This window comes from Bradysia coprophila, assembly GCF_014529535.1.
Source record: "Bradysia coprophila strain Holo2 chromosome IV unlocalized genomic scaffold, BU_Bcop_v1 contig_84, whole genome shotgun sequence".
Classification (NCBI taxonomy): Eukaryota; Metazoa; Arthropoda; class Insecta; order Diptera; family Sciaridae; genus Bradysia; species Bradysia coprophila.
Genome location: NW_023503376.1, coordinates 2,544,891 through 2,564,184, shown reverse-complemented (window position 1 = coordinate 2,564,184; position 19,294 = coordinate 2,544,891). Strand labels below are relative to the sequence as shown.

General features: G+C 35.5%; 1 long non-coding RNA gene across 1 annotated transcript in view; it reads left to right on the top strand.

Moving 5' to 3' along the window:
* The window catches only part of LOC119072951, a 68,310-nt gene that overhangs the window by 20,364 nt on the left and 28,652 nt on the right, over positions 1-19,294 (top strand). The window contains exon 2 of the long non-coding RNA XR_005086963.1: positions 413-499. This is a non-coding gene — a long non-coding RNA (uncharacterized LOC119072951). The remainder of the gene's footprint in view (positions 1-412; positions 500-19,294) is intronic.

Here is a 19,294-nt window from a genome sequence, read left to right as displayed (position 1 = left end):
TTCAAGACCTAGAAGCCTAGCTTAAAAAGTTTTTTCTCAAAACTGTTTCCCTCGACTAATCGCAAGAAAATGATTTTGGGGTTCTTTTGGCAGACCCTTACTTATTGATCTCGATCGTCGACAATGAGCTATAACTCAATAATATCAGACCCATTGTCTTAAAATGTCTGATTTTGTTCGATGTTTTGGCGATATCACTTATAATAAATATGTTGGTGGGGTATACTAGCTGTCTGAAAAATGTATAACAACATTTTGTAAGAACATGAAGGACAACTACTTCTTGTCCTGCTATAATCATAGAACATAACGGCGTTGAACTCGCTAGTAATGCGACTGGCATTTTATGTAAATAATAAGAAAAGTTTACTTGTTTAAGGTCTTGATACTGACAGGTAATTACTTTTCATAGATAAACATTGGGCCAGCAAACCGTTCCTCAGTGCATTGGCTTTGATTGAAAAATTCAGCTTTCACAAGGTGTACTACTACAATAATGGTAAGTTCACAAAATAGTTTCTTTTATGATGATTCTATGAATATTGAACGTTTTCCGTATTTTTCCATGTATATACCCACCCAACCTAATAACAATTTAAAATTGAACGTATAATTTTATGCAAACAGAATGCCGATGTGTATATACATACCGGGGTATTATACTCGGTAGAGATAAGTTTTTTAATTACGAAATGCTAATTATGTCCGCCAATGCAGCACCTCTCTATCGAGGTAAAAACTTTAGAAAAATTGCATTGCACGGTGAATGCAAGCATGTTACTGTAGCATAGTGTGTTGGGAATGGGAAAATGTTAATGTAATGGCTATTTGTTTTCGGTTTCTTTCTTTTTTTTTCATAGGCTATGTCGACGTTAACAAGAATTGTTTTTATGTGCACAGCTCAGAGTGTTCCTAGAATGAGTGTGATTTCTGTTTCGTTTTATGCGAAACTATGTGGTTCTATAGCACATTAGAAGTAATAGTTTCCAGTGTGAGACGGAGACGTATATCTAATAGGAAGAGCAGGATCCATATGATTCAGCAAAGTGGCTTAATGTCACGTACCGAAATTTTCATAAATAAATTGCCAAACTCGAACAAAATATTTTCCAATTACTAATCAACACACGCCATATCCTCGAAGGCGAAAAATATTGTTATATGAAACTACATATTCTTCCCTCGCACCGTGTCCGTCAACCACAAACAATGAACACATTTCGGACACAAATAAAAAAAACAAACAAAAATGAAACAAAAATCTCTGCACACTCGCACTATCCATCCAAATAAACCGAACACTTATATTGCTTTTGAATCTAAATCAAGCTATGATGGCAATGTTATATGAGTACACATTTCCACACATGAATGTGTAGCCAGCCACATTCATATAAGTACATCAGTTTTCATATACATGCGATTTTTGTGTGGTGAAAATGTACGGGGTGGCAGCAAAAACATATTTCATTTTTCTCTTTCATGTTTTTGGTAAACACATTAACATGGTGGCATTTTTGTACCATTATAGATCATGTGACGGGTATATTCGCACCATATAGTTATATCTACTCATATATGGGTAAAGTGTGGCTGAAACATAATTCATTATCGGATACAATATTACCTAGCACAGCGTATATGTACTAAAAAAAAATTAGTCAATGAAACTGCGTACAATTTATTAGCTGGTGCTATTAGAGTAACGATAATATGAAATATTGCTGTGTAATGACCTTCGGCATTATGTTTATTTTTTACATGATGTTGTTGGCATGTATTTTGTCCAACGATTTCAGATATTCTTGATGTTGACATTTTTCGGATTAACTTTTTTTTTTGTGTGTAACAATTGCAACAATATTGTTCTGGCCTTTGGTCAGACCTCCCACATCTTCATCTTCATCACCTTTAGTGTTTCTAATAAATTTCCTGTTTTTTGTGTAACCTCGGTGATAAGAACGAAACTTTGGAACTCTCACACCTGTGCCTATAATAATTAGTAGGCAGCACGGGTTTCGTGCATGGATGGCAGCATAGTGTTGGATAAGTCTCAGTGCATTTGGTACGAAACATGCATCCGTTGGTCTCAATGAAGTCTGTGGTTCAGCTGCATCGGCTTAACAAAAAAGTAACGGGAACTGGACAGTTATGAATGCAGCAAATATCTAGGGTGTCCTAAACCCATACAGTGGGTTTCCACTATCTATCATTTAGTACAATATCGAAGGTAGACAAATATGGGGAATTTTTATGTATACCTTTGGAGTGGTCATTTGAACTCATTGCACCCTTGATACCCGCTGCATTAATAACTGTCCCGTTCCCATTACTTTTTAAATTTAATTTTTGTGAAGCGACTGCAGTAGAGCCACAGACTTCATTGGGACCAACGGATGCGAGTGTCTCACTTAGTGCATCGAGACATATTAAACGCCCTAAGCCATTCCAAAAGTTAAAAATTGTTTATAATTATCGTTCATTGATTTCCGATTCGGCGGTGATAAGAACGAAACTTTGGAACTCTCACACCTGTGCCTATAATAATTAGTGGGCAGCACGGGTTTCGTGCATGGATGGCAGCATAGTGTTGGATAAGTCTCAGTGCATTTAGTACGAAACATGCATCCGTTGGTCTCAATGCAGTCTGTGGTTCAGCTGCATCGGCTTAACAAAAAAGTAACGGGAACTGGACAGTTATGAATGCAGCAACTATCTAGGGTGTCCTAAACCCATACAGTGGGTTTCCACTATCTATTATTTAGTACAATATCGAAGGTAGACAAATATGGGGAATTTTTATGTATACCTTTGGAGTGGTCATTTGAACTCATTGCACCCTTGATACCTGCTGCATTAATAACTGTCCCGTTCCCATTTACTTTTTAAATTTAATTTTAGTGAAGCGACTGCAGTAGAACCACAGACTTCATTGGGACCAACGGATGCGAGTGTCTCACTTAGTGCATCGAGACATATTCAACGCCCTAAGCCATTCCAAAAGTTAAAAATTGTTTATAATTATCGTTCATTGATTTCCGATTCGGCGAACACATCATGATGCATTCCACTCAATTAACTGAATCATCGTTGACATTGTCGCTTTTAAAGTTTCTGAAAATATTTCCCGTTCACATCCGAAATGAAAACCTATCCCAAAGTCATCTAATTACACGAAACCTTTGAATTGTGTGTGTTTATACATGTATACCTCTCGCCGTACATACATACGTCTGTGAACACAATACGAGAAACTTAAAGCATTCCCTGCGGTATTTTAGGTGATGCTTACAATCCTGAAGGGATTTCCCTTTTTCACATACGTCTCCACATAGGGCGAACATGTATATTGATGCTAGCGATGTGTTGTACTATAAAATATGTTTCGCTAACAAGGAAAACGCTTTGTTCAAACGCGTAACTTTGTGTAAATTTAATCTCTCAAGGGGCTTTTTCAGTTTATATAAACAGAAATTCATAAATTATGAATTATAATCGCGAATTCAAAACATATTATGTATGTGGTATATATGTAGCGAAGTAGCATGAGACTGCTGGTGCAGTGTTATGCTTTATAGTATTACATTCTACAATAACACACATATGTGTACATACAATGGACTATGTGCAAACACAATCTAATATACATGTGATATGAAAGTATGTTCCACTATTATGTACTGCGTTGTACTGTACACACATGCTTCTATAAATTATTTAATAGTACATAATGCACTGAGGATATAACCGCCCGAATCGAATCAATTTAATGGAGTATGAAACAATTTTTGTTGCCTTTAAACTTGAATATCTGAACGAATAATAAAATATATCGATTCTCGAATCTGTATATATATTGGGAAAAGCATCATTCATGGATTTGGTGCATGTTGGTGGACCGAAAATCAAAAACAGAGGAGTGTAATTTTGCTTCAACGCATTCCGAATGTCATGGATGGAGATTTGTTTTTTCATTCGGTGAATAAAAGGGGTCGTCGCAATGGTACATGCTCAGCGTTATATCGTGTCGAATGTTCAAAAATTTGGATTTGGACTTCCGGTTTCCGGATCCGGCAAACGCACCGAAAACTTTTTTTTTGTAATGCACTTTAAACAATTATAAGTGCATGGAATGGAATAGCAATCTTCTGCATCAGCTGAAACAGTCGAAATGGTCGTTTTTCGTATTTGTTTTTGAAGTTTTTATGGAATGAATATGGTGGAAAGATAAAACTATATTCGATTTATTGTAAATGGTACAGGACTGCTCATGAACTGCGTGTGTGTCTCTGTGTTATTTTTTATCAGCATCCGCGTGTATCCATCTCTCTTTCTCTCAGTGCCGCCTTTTCCATATGGGCCAAATGGGCAAATGCCCGTGGCGCCCGAAGTGGAGCAGAAGTAAATTGCGCCCGAGGTCCTTAAAAAAAATTAGCTTTACTAAATTGGCGCCTATTTTTCCAATTGCCCGATGGCGCCCAAAAGCTAAAAGCGGCACTGTATTCTCTACAGCCGGCAACAAAGAACAAGCATTTTTTTCGGTATCTACGACACCTGACTTATCGTTTATATTTTGGAACTTGTAACAATTGGAGTCCACTGTTTCCATAAGTTCCGTAAAAAAGACTTTAGTTACGCTCAGACCATCTTTCCATCTTTCCATCTTTCCATCTTCATCATGTGTCATTACGTCCCTATTTTCAATTATGGAAAATGAATCTCACTGGAAAATAACGTCACCTTTGTACGAAAAATGACTTCGTCTTCCAGTGAGATTCATCTCCCATGACTGAAAATAGGAACACTGTTTCGAAAGACTCCCGCCTCCTCAAATGGAGGCAGCATTGCACAAAATTATTCAAAAATCATTACACCAGGAACTTGGAGAGAATTTGTATTATTTACAATTTAGGGAAGAGGCAGGTACAACTCCAACTCCAGCATACGTACCTTGCGGCTTTTTTCTTCTACTTCAAATCCACAGAAATCGATGTGTGTGCGAAACTGTTTTCACGAAAATTAATCTTTTCGATCGTATCCAAAAAACTGATAACATGGCACAACGTACAACAGTACCTATAAGTTCGTCCAATAAAAATCTACAAAAAAAGAATAATTCTCCTAGTCCGAACGCGTATGACGTCATCACTAATAATATTACAAAAGTATCCTTCATTCATTTGACCTTTTTCTTTTGTTGTTCAGACAGATTGGCGGCACATTTTTGTTCCATTTTCTTAATGGCCATTTCTTGTAAATGATACAGCCAAATTGCTTTTTCTGACCAATTCGTTTCACATAGAAATTTTTGTATGTTATGCACTCACAGCATTATAAATATGAATGTGTCATACAAAACATTAAAAAAAAAATTATTTCCATTTTCAAGAGTGGTGGAAAGAATATATTTTGAAGATAAATGTTTGGTTAGCCAAGAAATCAGTAAAATTTGAGTAATTAATTTGGATTAAAATTCATTTTACTACCTGCGTCATGCGAAAGTTGACCATTACAAATCAATTTACCCCCTATGAAAATGATCCATTACATGTGTGAACTATTTTCAATTCATTTTTTTCATTTTGTTGCTTAAAAACACACTTTTGCTTTTACATCAAAATTGTTGCCTAATGCAATAAATTACTCTCGCAGCATCCAATGTAACCGACTATTAAATGGATTAAGTGGATTCTAGGATAAAAAATTAGGGTAGTTCCAGAATATGTTACCGTTACCCATATTAGCGACACTTATACCAAATGCATTTTTCCAAACTTCCATCCATCTGTTGTTCAAAATTTTTTACATTTCAAAAAATTTAAGTGCAACTCATGTCATCCTCAAGATACTTGCTCTCGGTATATACATATTATGCCCAACAATAAAATATATAAAAAAATCCGACAGCAATTTTTACAAGATTCACATTTCATTTCCACATACCAGTTAACCGTTATACACGATACATCATCCACATATATATATACCTCACTCTCATAATAGTAAAGCATTTTTTTTTCACGTTGCAAACTCGCCCTTCAATGTTTAAAAAAATGAAAATTAAGAGCGTCTAGCTATACGGTACGTCGCTTGTAAACATTTCGTTGTTGAGTGGTTCGCTCTTTAGACTGGCAAATCCAAATTCCACACAAACACTTAATGAAATTTTTTTTTGTTCATTTGAATCAATGATGATAATGATGCTTAGACCAGTTAAGTACTTCAAAAATGGCCGTTTTGATGTGAGAGTTAATGAGCTTTCCCAATTATATATCGTAATATTCTTGTTGATATTCACAAATACCTGGCACTGGCATTTTGATTATTGGCTGAATTTCTCAGATACGTTCATTATATGATAACTGCGAACATTTCTCACTCTCTCTCTCTCTCTCTCTCTCTATCTGTACGGTGTATCGACTAAAAAAAGACACCGTGGCTTTGTGTATCAAACCAATTCATTTATCAAGCAAAAACAAGATGTCATTTATCTCCAACAACATCAACATTATAAATTTTTTTGTTCAATTATTTTACATTTGTTATGTCATATCGAATTAGCTGCGATTAGATTTGTATAACATGCATCAATAGAATCGGTTTTATGTTTTCGGAAAATAGGGTTAAACATCTTTGTCAAAACAACATGCTCCCTATTATATTTAGTTAAACTTAGACAGCTATCGCTATATATATATTACGCATCGACCACTATCATTGTTATGATTCGTTCAATGAAATAAATACCATTCACAATGTCGCATTTAGTGCAGTGAAGGATCTATAATTACATTTTGTATTTTTTTGTTGTTGCGTATATTGTTGTTCAAATCTACCTTCTAAAGATACGATGTACCGATGTTTGATTTTCGAATGAGGTCATATTAAAACTTATGAAGTAATAGATTTGACACGGCTCTGTTGAACTAAAATTTACTATGACGATGGACGGGTAAGGTAGGTATATTCCCATTCCTTAGAATTATAGCGCATACGCGGTGCATTTAACACGTAGGGGATAATGCTCGAGCAGGCACTTTAGACACACCGGAAAGTTCTAACGGAGTCGATGGACACCTCCAAATAAATTTCTAAAAATCAAAAGTCAAATTTTTGATTTTTAGAAATTTATTTAGAGGTATTCCTCGACTCCCTTAGCACTTTCTGGTGTGCCTAAAGTTGACAAGTCGCAATAACCGGCAACGTGTAAGAAAATATTTGAAAATAAATGAACTTGAAATTGATAAGATTAGAAATTCGTGTTTCTCGGCCGTATGGACATTGAGTCAATAAAATTTGTTAAATGCAGGTTTAATGCAATTTTCCTAGCTCGTGCACTAATTTTAACTTCGTGAGTATACATTCTCGTGCAGGGCCTATTTTCGATAATTTAAATTCTCGAAATTATCAAAAAATTCTCTAAATTCTATAAAAATTATCGAAATTCTTAAATTTATTTTTGGAGAATTTTGATAATTTTTCGATAATTTCAAGAATTTTTTGATAATTTGGAGAATTTAAATTATCGAAAATAGGCCATGTTCTCGTGTCACTGAAAAGTTTTGATGAAGAAAACCACTGATAAGTAATCAATAAAGTAATCGGGGATAAACAAACAACCTACACCTAACGAGCCAATTCTAGAGGTTCAACCATCATTTACTTACAGTTCCCATATTTTGAAGTACTAGATTGCCGATTTGTTTAAATCTCGATGCACATTCTGTCCCACTTATGCTATTTTGACTTTCGAAATACACGAGCCCGTTTCCTTCAATTGGAACTGAACTAATTGTTTCAAGTTCTTTGAAAATTTCATTTAATCGCGTCTGATCGTCTCTGATTTCTTCTAGGTTTAACCTCCAATGTATAGGTGAATTAGAGTTCAACTTTAAAGAACTGTAGACACTCTCGTCTCTGTTAGTTTTCCCCACAGATTTTTCGCGTCTACATCCATTTAGTACCTAATTCAGTTTAACAAAGAACACTGTCGGTGCACAATGCATAAAATGTGTTCTGGATGTTCATCAAAACGAAGAATGTACGGAAAGTATATGTATACGTGTGCATCCCATGCTGTATTTAAACCCGCACCACCGAAGAACATCTAAATATTCACAGTAAATTGAAAAAGAATATTTAAACATTTACCTGTACGATGCCAAATTGTCTAGCAAAGTATCTTAGGGATTTTAGCAGATTAAAAAAAATATATATATATTGGAATATAGCAGCAACAGCAGCAGCAGAAGCAACAACAACAACAGCAGCAGCGGTGTTTTTTAAGTAAAGCAAAAAAAAATATGAAAATACGAGAACAAAGAATTAGTGAGCGAGAAATTACTAGGAAATATTCTTTAATATTGCCGTAAAATTAAATTCAGTTCTTTTTTTGCTGCATTTTTTTGTGAAAAGAAGCTATTTCGATGATTAATTATTCTTTAAATTGATTTATTAGATTAAAATAACAATGGAGATAATTTCAGGGGTGGATGTTTCAAATTAAATGAAATTTAGAAAAACCATATCCGTAATGGACTGATAGACTTGTCCCGTATAGGTTTCACACTATTTATATGACCATCCCTAAAATTGATTAAAATACAAGAAATGGTCATGAGTGCGTTATCGACATCGGACCACTTAATACAAACTGGTACATACAAACAAAGGAATCGTTACCGACCATTGAGTAACCACAGCTTCCGAAACCATAACTTTAAAACATTTTGCTTATATGTTTACCAAACCATATCCACTTCTGTCATTTATTTTGTACATCTGATACACATCATGTTGTGCCAACAAGTTATATACGAGAAGTTAAATATTACGTTTTACAAGAACATATGGTTTTATTTGATGGAAATCATGTTACCGGTGGGTACGTTATAATATACATTGTAAGTATATATCGACTATGGTTGAACAATATTGCTAAACTACTTGTTAAATATTGCGGATTTATATTTGCGTTGTTGATGTAACTGAAATTTTCAGTTTCCAAATCCAATTACACGATTTCAGCTGGTTCGATAAAAATTTCTTCCCAGTTGTATCAAATTTCTCGTTGATGTTTCGGCAGAGAAACTCCAATGCCAATCGTTTGTAGACCCTAAACGAATTTAAATTCCATTTCAATTCGGTATTTATTTTAAGCGTCTCCCTTCTATAAGTGCTTGCTTTTTTAATAATAATGCGACGTATTGGTGATATCGACTCGGATATTTGTCGCGGCAACTATATATAGCCGAACATTTCAGTTTCTACGCTTTGGTTTATATCACCACAAAACATATTCTATCATATTCTCGCTTCAAATACGAGCAAATCTATCTATCTATCTATCTATCTATCTATCTATCTATCTATCTATCTATCTATCTATCTATCTATCTATCTATCTATCTATCTATCTATCTATCTATCTATCTATCTATCTATCTATCTATCTATCTATCTATCTATCTATCTATCTATCTATCTATCTATCTATCTATCTATCTATCTATCTATCTATCTATCTATCTATCTATCTATCTATCTATCTATCTATCTATCTATCTATCTATCTATCTATCTATCTATCTATCTATCTATCTATCTATCTATCTATCTATCTATCTATCTATCTATCTATCTATCTATCTATCTATCTATCTATCTATCTATCGACGGTCGATCTCGGAAACCAGTCAGCCAATCTCCATGAAATTTTGCAGGAACCTCAGATGAAGTGGCAAATGTTCAGGAACAGACCAGCAAGAAGTCTAAATTTTTTTTTTGTAAAAATTATTTGGCAGATGATGAGAAAAACTAAGCCAGCTTGTTTGAACTAAAATTGGGTGTAAAATTTAATTTTTGCGTAACGAAGCTGAAAGCGTCAACTCTAGCGATATCATTCATTTTAGAAATTCTACTTCAAAGACTGCGTCACACTTTTCTCGAAGAGATTTTTGTTGGGATTTTGAATTTCAAGAGTCTTGAACTCCCCCCAAAGCGTCTGAAAATTTCTAACAATCTCCAAAATGGTGCGAATAGTCACTTTATAATACTTTGGCTATTCGCACATTGTGCGAAGTATTATAAAGTCACTATTCGCACAAATTTCGAATAGTCGTTTTTGAAATCTATGGAAATTCCTAAAAATTCACGAAAATTTCCGAAAAATTGTACAAATTCTTGAAACGAGGCACGGTGGAGGATTTTTTCGAAAAATGGATAAACTAATGTGACGTCATTTGTGAACTGCCCCCTGATGATCCACATTTAGTGTAATTGAAAAAGTGTTTTGTCTAACTTAGCTCAGATGCATCTCCAAGTAAGTTTTCAGCAAATTTGCAGATACACGAAACAATCTACAAATCAACAGCCTTCAGAGTGACTCTGACAAAGTCTGTCTGTAGAGTAGAGCTCAAAATTCTGAGAATTCGTAATTCGAGAAAAATAAAAATAATTTTAACACAACCGGTCAACCCGACAATCATTAATCAACATTTCATTCTAGCAAACTTACGAATTAAAGGATTTTTGTTCGAAAGATTGATATTGACTTAATTTTTACCGATTAAATCAACCAACTAATGTAAAAATAATAGACGGATTAAATCAATCATAATACGTATTCGATTGCGTGCGATGTAAATATAATATTACTAATAACAGCAGTCCGTCATTCCGCGTCATATACCCCGTCCATGTCTTTTATCGAGACTTTGTTTTGCTGTGTATATAAATTACAAAAAACCACAATCCATTACGGGTTCACATTTTACGTGTACGTAATGAATATGGCAAAAAAACAAGAGGAAAGCGAGTTTTACACTTCAAACATTAGACGAATTCCAAAGGTGAACAGAACCGAATTGATATTCTCTCTAACAGAAATGGAAATAAAACAAAAACCACAAAGTGCAATGTGTGACATCGACATGTGAAGATTGATATAGGCTGCAGCTATGCATAAAATACATAATTAGATCAGTCGATTTTCCCCCTTTTGTTTTTCTACGAAACGGTGCAACACATAAAAAGTGTACACACAATTGAATGCAAGTACGTTTTGAGACTTACACGGCACATATTCCCACGATTTAATGAAAATTTGAAAAAATATTTATTTACAGAGGGGAAGTTTGATTTTTCTGTTGATTTAATCGAATTGAATTAATTGTTAGTTTGTGTGTTTGGTAATTTCGAATTAATGGCATTTACAGAACATTTTGTTTAACGACTTATGGATGGATTGTCGTTTAATTCTGACGGCTAGGTATTAATCATAAAAATTAATGGAGTCATAATTCACGGAAATGTTACGATTTACATTGATTTAAGTCTTAGCTGACCGGTATAATTGTCGAGGCTGTTTCTCTGTGAGTTCTATTGATCTAAAGATTTTCAACGGATTAAACCAGAATCTATTACTTCATTAGTTTTAACATGCACTTACCTTTACAATGTCACGTTGGTCAGTGAACATTGATTCTTTTTCTCATCATCGCTGTCAACAGCAGAGAAATGACATGATAAAATAAACTCGGACGATTGGAACTACCAGTAAGAGGTAAGAGTCTCTGAGCTACTTTTCTCCTGAAACTTGATTGAAAATGTGTACAACTGAGGTTTGGTCAGCCGTTTCTGAGTCCTTTATCACTTTTCGACGAAACGATAAATTCTGTAAGTGTAGATACGATAAAAATGGAAACGAAAGGTGTTGAAAAAGGCTTTGTCACAAAGCAATATCAAAGTGGAAAGAAAAAGTAATGGAAATTGATTCAATGTGCTGTGCGCCTTCCGGGATGGGTTGTACTAAGAGTTCTGTGTTTTTACTAAAGACTGAGTAGATTGACTGACTATATCATATTTTCTGTTTATAAAGTAAATGGACTTCCAATTCCGAATAGAAAGAGGAAAGAAATTGCGAGGAATGCCTAGGAATTTTTACAGAATCTAACGGAATTTTTGGGAATTTAAAGAAATGGAATGGATGCTCGGACATAGTATATATTGAGTAGCACAATGGAGACCTCTGTGGGCGTTCCTTTATTCGTAGACGAACAAATACCCTTTATTGAGTAAATTGTATCAGTTTTCCTGATTCCTAAAAGTTAATTCATGGATAATAAATCCATGACCCGCCAATCGATAACATTGACTAAATTTGCATGGAAAATCAAGCCGTTATTCCGTTATTCATAGTTTTCAGGCTGTGACCAAAAATTGACCGGCGCACATATCTAGTTAGCATTCTGTTAACGACGATCTAATAGTATGAAAGACAAATCTTTCCTCTTCATTTTATAATCGTATTTTATTCCCTTGACTGTAAGTCAGGGTCTTATGCCGGAAAATACCCTAGAATGTTTGTATACCAAAGGTTGTATGAAATGTTATGAAAAACGCAATTGTTTGTCCCAATATTTTGCTTGTATACACGATAACTTGAGTAATTATCAACCAATTACCAATTTTATTTTTTTAATCGACGCAGAATTGAATTCCTGAGGTTAAGTTCGAAGATGGGATATGTGGGATTAAGGATCTGGAAGTTATTCCAGAAAAACAGTATTTTCCACTGTTCGAAAATTCAATCAATCGAAAAAGATTACTTTGATGAAATTTGATTTTGTCGGTTATATTAGTTATCGCGTATGTTAGTTGGCTATCATGGTGATAGTCAGCTATCACGGTGATAGTCAGCTATCACGGTGATAGTCAGCTATCACGGTGATAGTCAGCTATCACGGTGATAGTCAGCTATCACGGTGATAGTCAGCTATCACGGTGATAGTCAGCTATCACGGTGATATTCAGCTATCACGGTGATAGTCAGCTATCACGGTGATAGTCAGCTATCACGGTGATAGTCAGCTATCACGGTGATAGTCAGCTATCACGGTGATAGTCAGCTATCACGGTGATAGTCAGCTATCACGGTGATAGTCAGCTATCACGGTGATAGTCAGCTATCACGGTGATAGTCAGCTATCACGGTGATAGTCAGCTATCACGGTGATAGTCAGCTATCACGGTGATAGTCAGCTATCACGGTGATAGTCAGCTATCACGGTGATAGTCAGCTATCACGGTGATAGTCAGCTATCACGGTGATAGTCAGCTATCACGGTGATAGTCAGCTATCACGGTGATAGTCAGCTATCACGGTGATAGTCAGCTATCACGGTGATAGTCAGCTATCACGGTGATAGTCAGCTATCACGGTGATAGTCAGCTATCACGGTGATAGTCAGCTATCACGGTGATAGTCAGCTATCACGGTGATAGTCAGCTATCACGGTGATAGTCAGCTATCACGGTGATAGTCAGCTATCACGGTGATAGTCAGCTATCACGGTGATAGTCAGCTATCACGGTGATAGTCAGCTATCACGGTGATAGTCAGCTATCACGGTGATAGTCAGCTATCACGGTGATAGTCAGCTATCACGGTGATAGTCAGCTATCACGGTGATAGTCAGCTATCACGGTGATAGTCAGCTATCACGGTGATAGTCAGCTATCACGGTGATAGTCAGCTATCACGGTGATAGTCAGCTATCACGATGATAGTCAGCTATCACGGTGATAGTCAGCTATCACTGTATTTTTTTTTTTTTTTATTTATCACGTGATAGTCAGCTATCACGGTGATAGTCAGCTATCACGGTGATAGTCAGCTATCACGATGATAGTCAGCTATCACGGTGATAGTCAGCTATCACGGTGATAGTCAGCTATCACGGTGATAGTCAGCTAGCTCATGATAGTTTTCTACAACGGTGATAGACAGCTATTACAGGCAAAATTAGCATATTTCACGGCATGACATAAAATATTTATAAAATTTTATGAAAAACCATTTTTTCGTTATTCAAATGTATGGAATGACACTAAAAAAACAATCAAACAGAAAACTTTAAAACTCCCACGAGTGTGAAGTTTGCGGCCAGAGCGAAGCGAGGGCCGTAATTCGCACGAGTCGTGCTATTTTATTCATGATTAAAGGTTTTGTGAATGTAGAAAGTACCGGGGGGTACATAAGTGTAAGGGAAGAACGACTGCTAGGAATTTCGCGCCGCGTCTTATATTTTGTATAAGGAAAATGTCACTTTGTGGGTTATTGTGAATGACACGGCGTGAAATTCCTCAACACCGGAAGAACGTCTACCGTCCTATTTTATATTGTACCAAAGTGAAAGAGTCCTCTAATCGTTCCAAATTCGCATCTTTTACTTTTGTTTAACAATTAGACTAAAACTGAATAATAGACGACTTATACGAGTGGGAAGTTTGCGGGCAGAGCGGAGCGAGGGTCGTAATTCACACGAGTCTCTGTCTATTTATGTATATTGTTGATCAAAAATCTGGCCGCAAATTTACAAGAAAATAGAGAACAGAAAAAGTGATTTTCCAAAAACCTTGTACTCAAGCGAAGGTTTTATATCAGTTATTTGTGATGTTTCCGAAGATTAACAATGGAAAATCAAATGAAATTGATTAAAAATATATTGAAAAAATTGTCAGTCAAGGGACCTGACCCGCCCAAAAGGTGGGGCCTAGTATAGTCAAATCTATTACTTCTATTGTTTAACACTTTTGACAAAAATCTGTTGCGTCATTCGTTTTAACATTAATTTAACTAAAAAAGACCACTTTGAACAGAGGTCAGTTATTGCATTTGTCGCGCGTTGCTGTCGATAACAGATGATAAGCTGTGTCTAAAAGATTATACTCGCTGCATTCAAATTGTATTGAACAGAAGTTTCGGCGCTAAAAATTCATTCAGACATAAAAATTGCGACAAAAAGCTTTATCGAATAAATAAAAACCTGTGTACGCTCTGTGACAATCAACTCGTTATGTGGGTTAAATGCAAAACAATATCGTACACGTCCATTTCCATGATCTGAATTAAATTAAACTTAACAACCGAATGAATTTGCGTATTTGTAGAAAAATAAATAATTATATTTTGCCTCTCCGCTTCTAGTTTCCATGTTCTGTATATGGAACGTTTTATCGAGGTAAATTTCAACGATATTACTAGCCCATGTGCCCCTTTTCCGGTGACCGGAAATATTAAATCGCATATTCATTAAATTACAATTTTATGTGTAATTTTCTCAATCAGAAGCACAATCACTAATCTAGTTGTCAAATCTAATTTGCCTGTTTATTTTCTGATTAATTTTTCGAGTATATTTGGGCAGGGAAAAACACTTTTTTTATTATGCACCGATTGAACATGGTTGAGAAGATTTTTCTGTTGTTTGTCGGTCAAAATTTCTTGGTAAACAAAAAGAAAATGTTTTCATTTGCAAGTCAATTTTCCGCTCAAAATTCTTATTCTGTCTTCTGGATCAATGCGAATTTAAGGAGCATTCTCGAAGATATTGAATGCACCAAGCCTGATGTCTGATTTATACTTTCTCAAATTAAGATTTTTCTTTGTTACATTGCATTGGGAACAATGTGCCCCGTTATTGATGGAAACAGTCAATCAGATGCAGCATAATTAAAGCAATAATTTCAAGATACAAAAAAAACACCAACCGTCCACAAAAGAAGTTTCCTTCAACTTATTTCGTAACACGGTTGGCCGTAGCAGAAGGTGTAAATAAACCATAAAAGCGTGTTGTGTTTTGTTGTTGTAGCACGTAAGACATCTGTTGTTTGATCATCATTAACCGTAATTACTGTTGCATATAAATAACATTAGACTCCAATATCTCGTTGAACATATTTCTTCTTCGTATGATCTTCCGAATTTCCCCATGTAATACAAGTAGAAATTTACTAAAAATCAATTATTTCCAGACATATGTAGGATAAGTTAATTGCTGGTACATGCAATAAGAACACCGAACAATTATTACAATTTAAGAACCCATCATGCGATTGATTCTACCGATTCATTTGATGGTTCTATACACGGTACTCGAAGGGACGATTGACTTTTAACGACAAATTCGCTAAAAGCATCCATTACACTTGGTAAAATAATTTTCACTTAACAGGCACACACACCCAAACTCTCATCGGTGCCGTGAAAAAAAAAGGAAATTCTGGAAAATGCATTACCATAATTTATAGTGTGTCACGTGTCACAATCAAATTTCTGAACTTGTTTTTTTTTCCAAATCATTTGTCATGCCGTGACATTAGATGATTTTGAATTTTGTGAACTGCACCGTAGTGCCTGGTAGTAATACCGGGACTATGTCATATCATTATTAGTTTCCGCAATATACCGAAAAACCGGAAACTCTTGTCACCTTTTACACACCGTACGTAGTCATAGCCGCGACGTTTTATTTTTTATTCGAAATATTGAAAAAAAAAAAAAATTCTTTTCGGATGGAATGGCATGAACTGATATTTTCGGAATATTTTAGAAGTTTATGGTTGAGGTTTATGATGTAACCGATAAAATAGTTTGAAAGAATTTGCCACATAAAATGGAGTTTTTGGCATATTGTGTGGCGGCGAAATGGAAAACATTATGCTGTGGAATGCTGATAAGCAGGATGAAGTGCGTTCAAAATGAAATTTCGATGTGGGCAACTGTTTCGTTATTTTAGCGACGCGACAACACACACTGAATATATTGAAGAATTTAGATTATTTCATTTGAATTTTTGAATTGTTGAGTGTAATTAACAAAAGATAAAAAACAATATTTTTTGGAGATTAAACTGTGAATAACGACGACAAAAATAATGACAAGCTCTGGGTAGAAACGTAATATGGTCCTTCGTATAGTAAAATTCGTGTTAAAAATATTGAAGTACAAGATTTGAAACCGACCGATAAAAGGTACTTTGATCGATGTGATGAGAATTTGACTTAATTTTTACAGTACTACAAAAGAAAACCTTTTTTACAACACTAGGGCTGTAATAGTAGATTACGTTGAATGCGGCGGAAATCATTCATTACGTGAAACAATTATTTTGGTAGGGTACAAAGTAACAGTTTTCAAACCGAAACAGTTTTCAAGAAATAAACCGTCTGCCCAAAGGAAATGTTACGCAAATTCATTGTAGCTCGCAGGTCAACTTATGCGTTCGTATTGCATTCTTGTGAAATTCTTGTGTCAATTGTAAGCCACAATAACTCCCAAACCAGAAAACATTTCGAATTTCACTTCTATCATTAAAAATGTAGAAAAATAGGGAAAATATGGGAAAATGTTGCAGTCCCTGCTCCTAATACAGTTCGTTTTTGTGCAAATGTAGAGCCATAAATTCGTCACATTTCCCAATCTCAGTCTGGGTGTGTATATTCTACGGTTTGAAGTTAAATGCAAAAAAATCGCAAACCACAGTTTTCTCCTAGACGAATCATAGACTTCTCTTACCGAGGCTGATCCCTCGCGTCCTGCTGAACGGTATTGTTATCCCCTATGTTGATGAAGTTAGGGACGCCGACTTGTGCTTGGGAGTAGTGGTGCTTATACAACAAGCGAATCTGGGAGTAGTGGTGCTCTTTCAAGTAAAACTGGAGAGATGAAGTGGTGCTCATCATTCGAGTAGTGGTGCCCAGCCTCAGTTGTCCTTAGAAGTCGGCGCCCCTGGATGAAGTGCAGCATAAAGTCCAAAAGAAGACGTTGATGGATCAAGTAAGCGATGTTTGCTCGAAAGTTTTTGGAAGGCTTCGTAGAGCAGTCATCTTTTCTCTCAAAAGACTCGAATTATGCTGGTTGGGTCTTTTGTTTTGCCTGCCTTTACGTATTAGGATTCAGTCTAATCTACCAACCTTTCTGCATCTGCTATCCGGTCGTTGGAAGGAGCATTTACAGTATGTTTGCGATTCGTTTCTTGCTTGAGACGCTACGCCAGTACTCGCGGTGACCATAATGAAGTCCTCGTCATCAATACCGTCTATACTGTAGATCTCGATTGAATGTTGCTTGGGCGTGCTGTCACCCATGTGATTAGAGTCTTTTGTAACGTTTACTTTTCCTTTTTACGTTTTTTAATTTTGAGGATGATGTAAGTGAGTGGGTGGGACTATCTGGTGCGTGATAATGTGAGTCAATTTACTTTTATTTAATTTCTTCTTCTTCTGTTATCAAACTTTAACGATAACGTCTTACTTCCGACTAGTATAGTATTCGGTTCCATAATATACATCCATTATAACCAAAAAAAAAAAAAATTGCAATTCCAAATTGGTCAGGGTTTTTACAGTCGAGTTACTTTTATTCCCTTGACTGAAAGTCAGGGTCTTATGAAAGAAAATACCCTTAAATGTCCGTAACGCTAAGTTCACTTTGATATTTTGAAAATGTTCTACTTGGCAAAAAACGTTAAATACAGAAAACGTCCGTACACTTGTGGACTCGATAACTCGTGTAATTCTTTACCGATTTGCAAAATATTGGTTTTAATCGACGGAGAATGAAAATCATGAGGTTAAGTTCGTAGATGGGCAATATTGGAGTAATAAGATGGGAGTAATTCTCAAGAGATTTTTTTACTTGTTACCGCGATAACTTCCATAATTCTTATCCGATTTTCAAAGATTTTGTCTTAATCGACGAAGATTGAAAATCTTGAGGCTGAGTTTGCAGATGGATAATGTTCGAACAACGAGATGGGAGAAATTCTACACAGTCGCTTTCTCTTGTTACCGCGCGATAACTTAAGTAATTTTTACCCGATTTTCAAATTTTTTGTTTTAATTGACAGAGAATGATATTGGAGTAGTGAGTTTGGAGTAATTGTAAACATAACTTGTTTACCACGACATTTTTGCAACGGATTTCCAGAAAAATTTCTTATTTGACGAGTAGTGAAATTCTGGATTTCTGGTCTAACAATTAAGAAGTACTTCCCAAAAGAGTTTTTGCTTGCTTGAGAAACCGATAGCTCGAGTAATTCTCAGAGGCTTCAAAAATCAATTTCGACCAGTAGCGTAATTCATGTGGTTAAACTCGAACATTGGAATTTAATTGGACTAGTAATCTGGGATATACGACAATTTTTGCGTGAAATCCGTATTCTTAAAAGAATTTTTTTCGTTCCTAAAATGTTTGAACGAGTGTGAACTTTGTGGCCAGAGCGAAGCGAGGGCCGTAATTCACACGAGTTATATTTTTTCAAGAGGTAGGCAGGAAATACGCCAAATTATACTCAGACGCTTTTCCTTGTTATCGTGATAACTTAAGTAATTTTTACCCGATTTTAAGTTCGTAGATGGATAATATTGGAGTAGTGAGGTTGGAGTATAATTGTAAACACAACTTGTTACCGCGACATTTTAGCAACGGATTTCCAGAAAAAAAAAATAT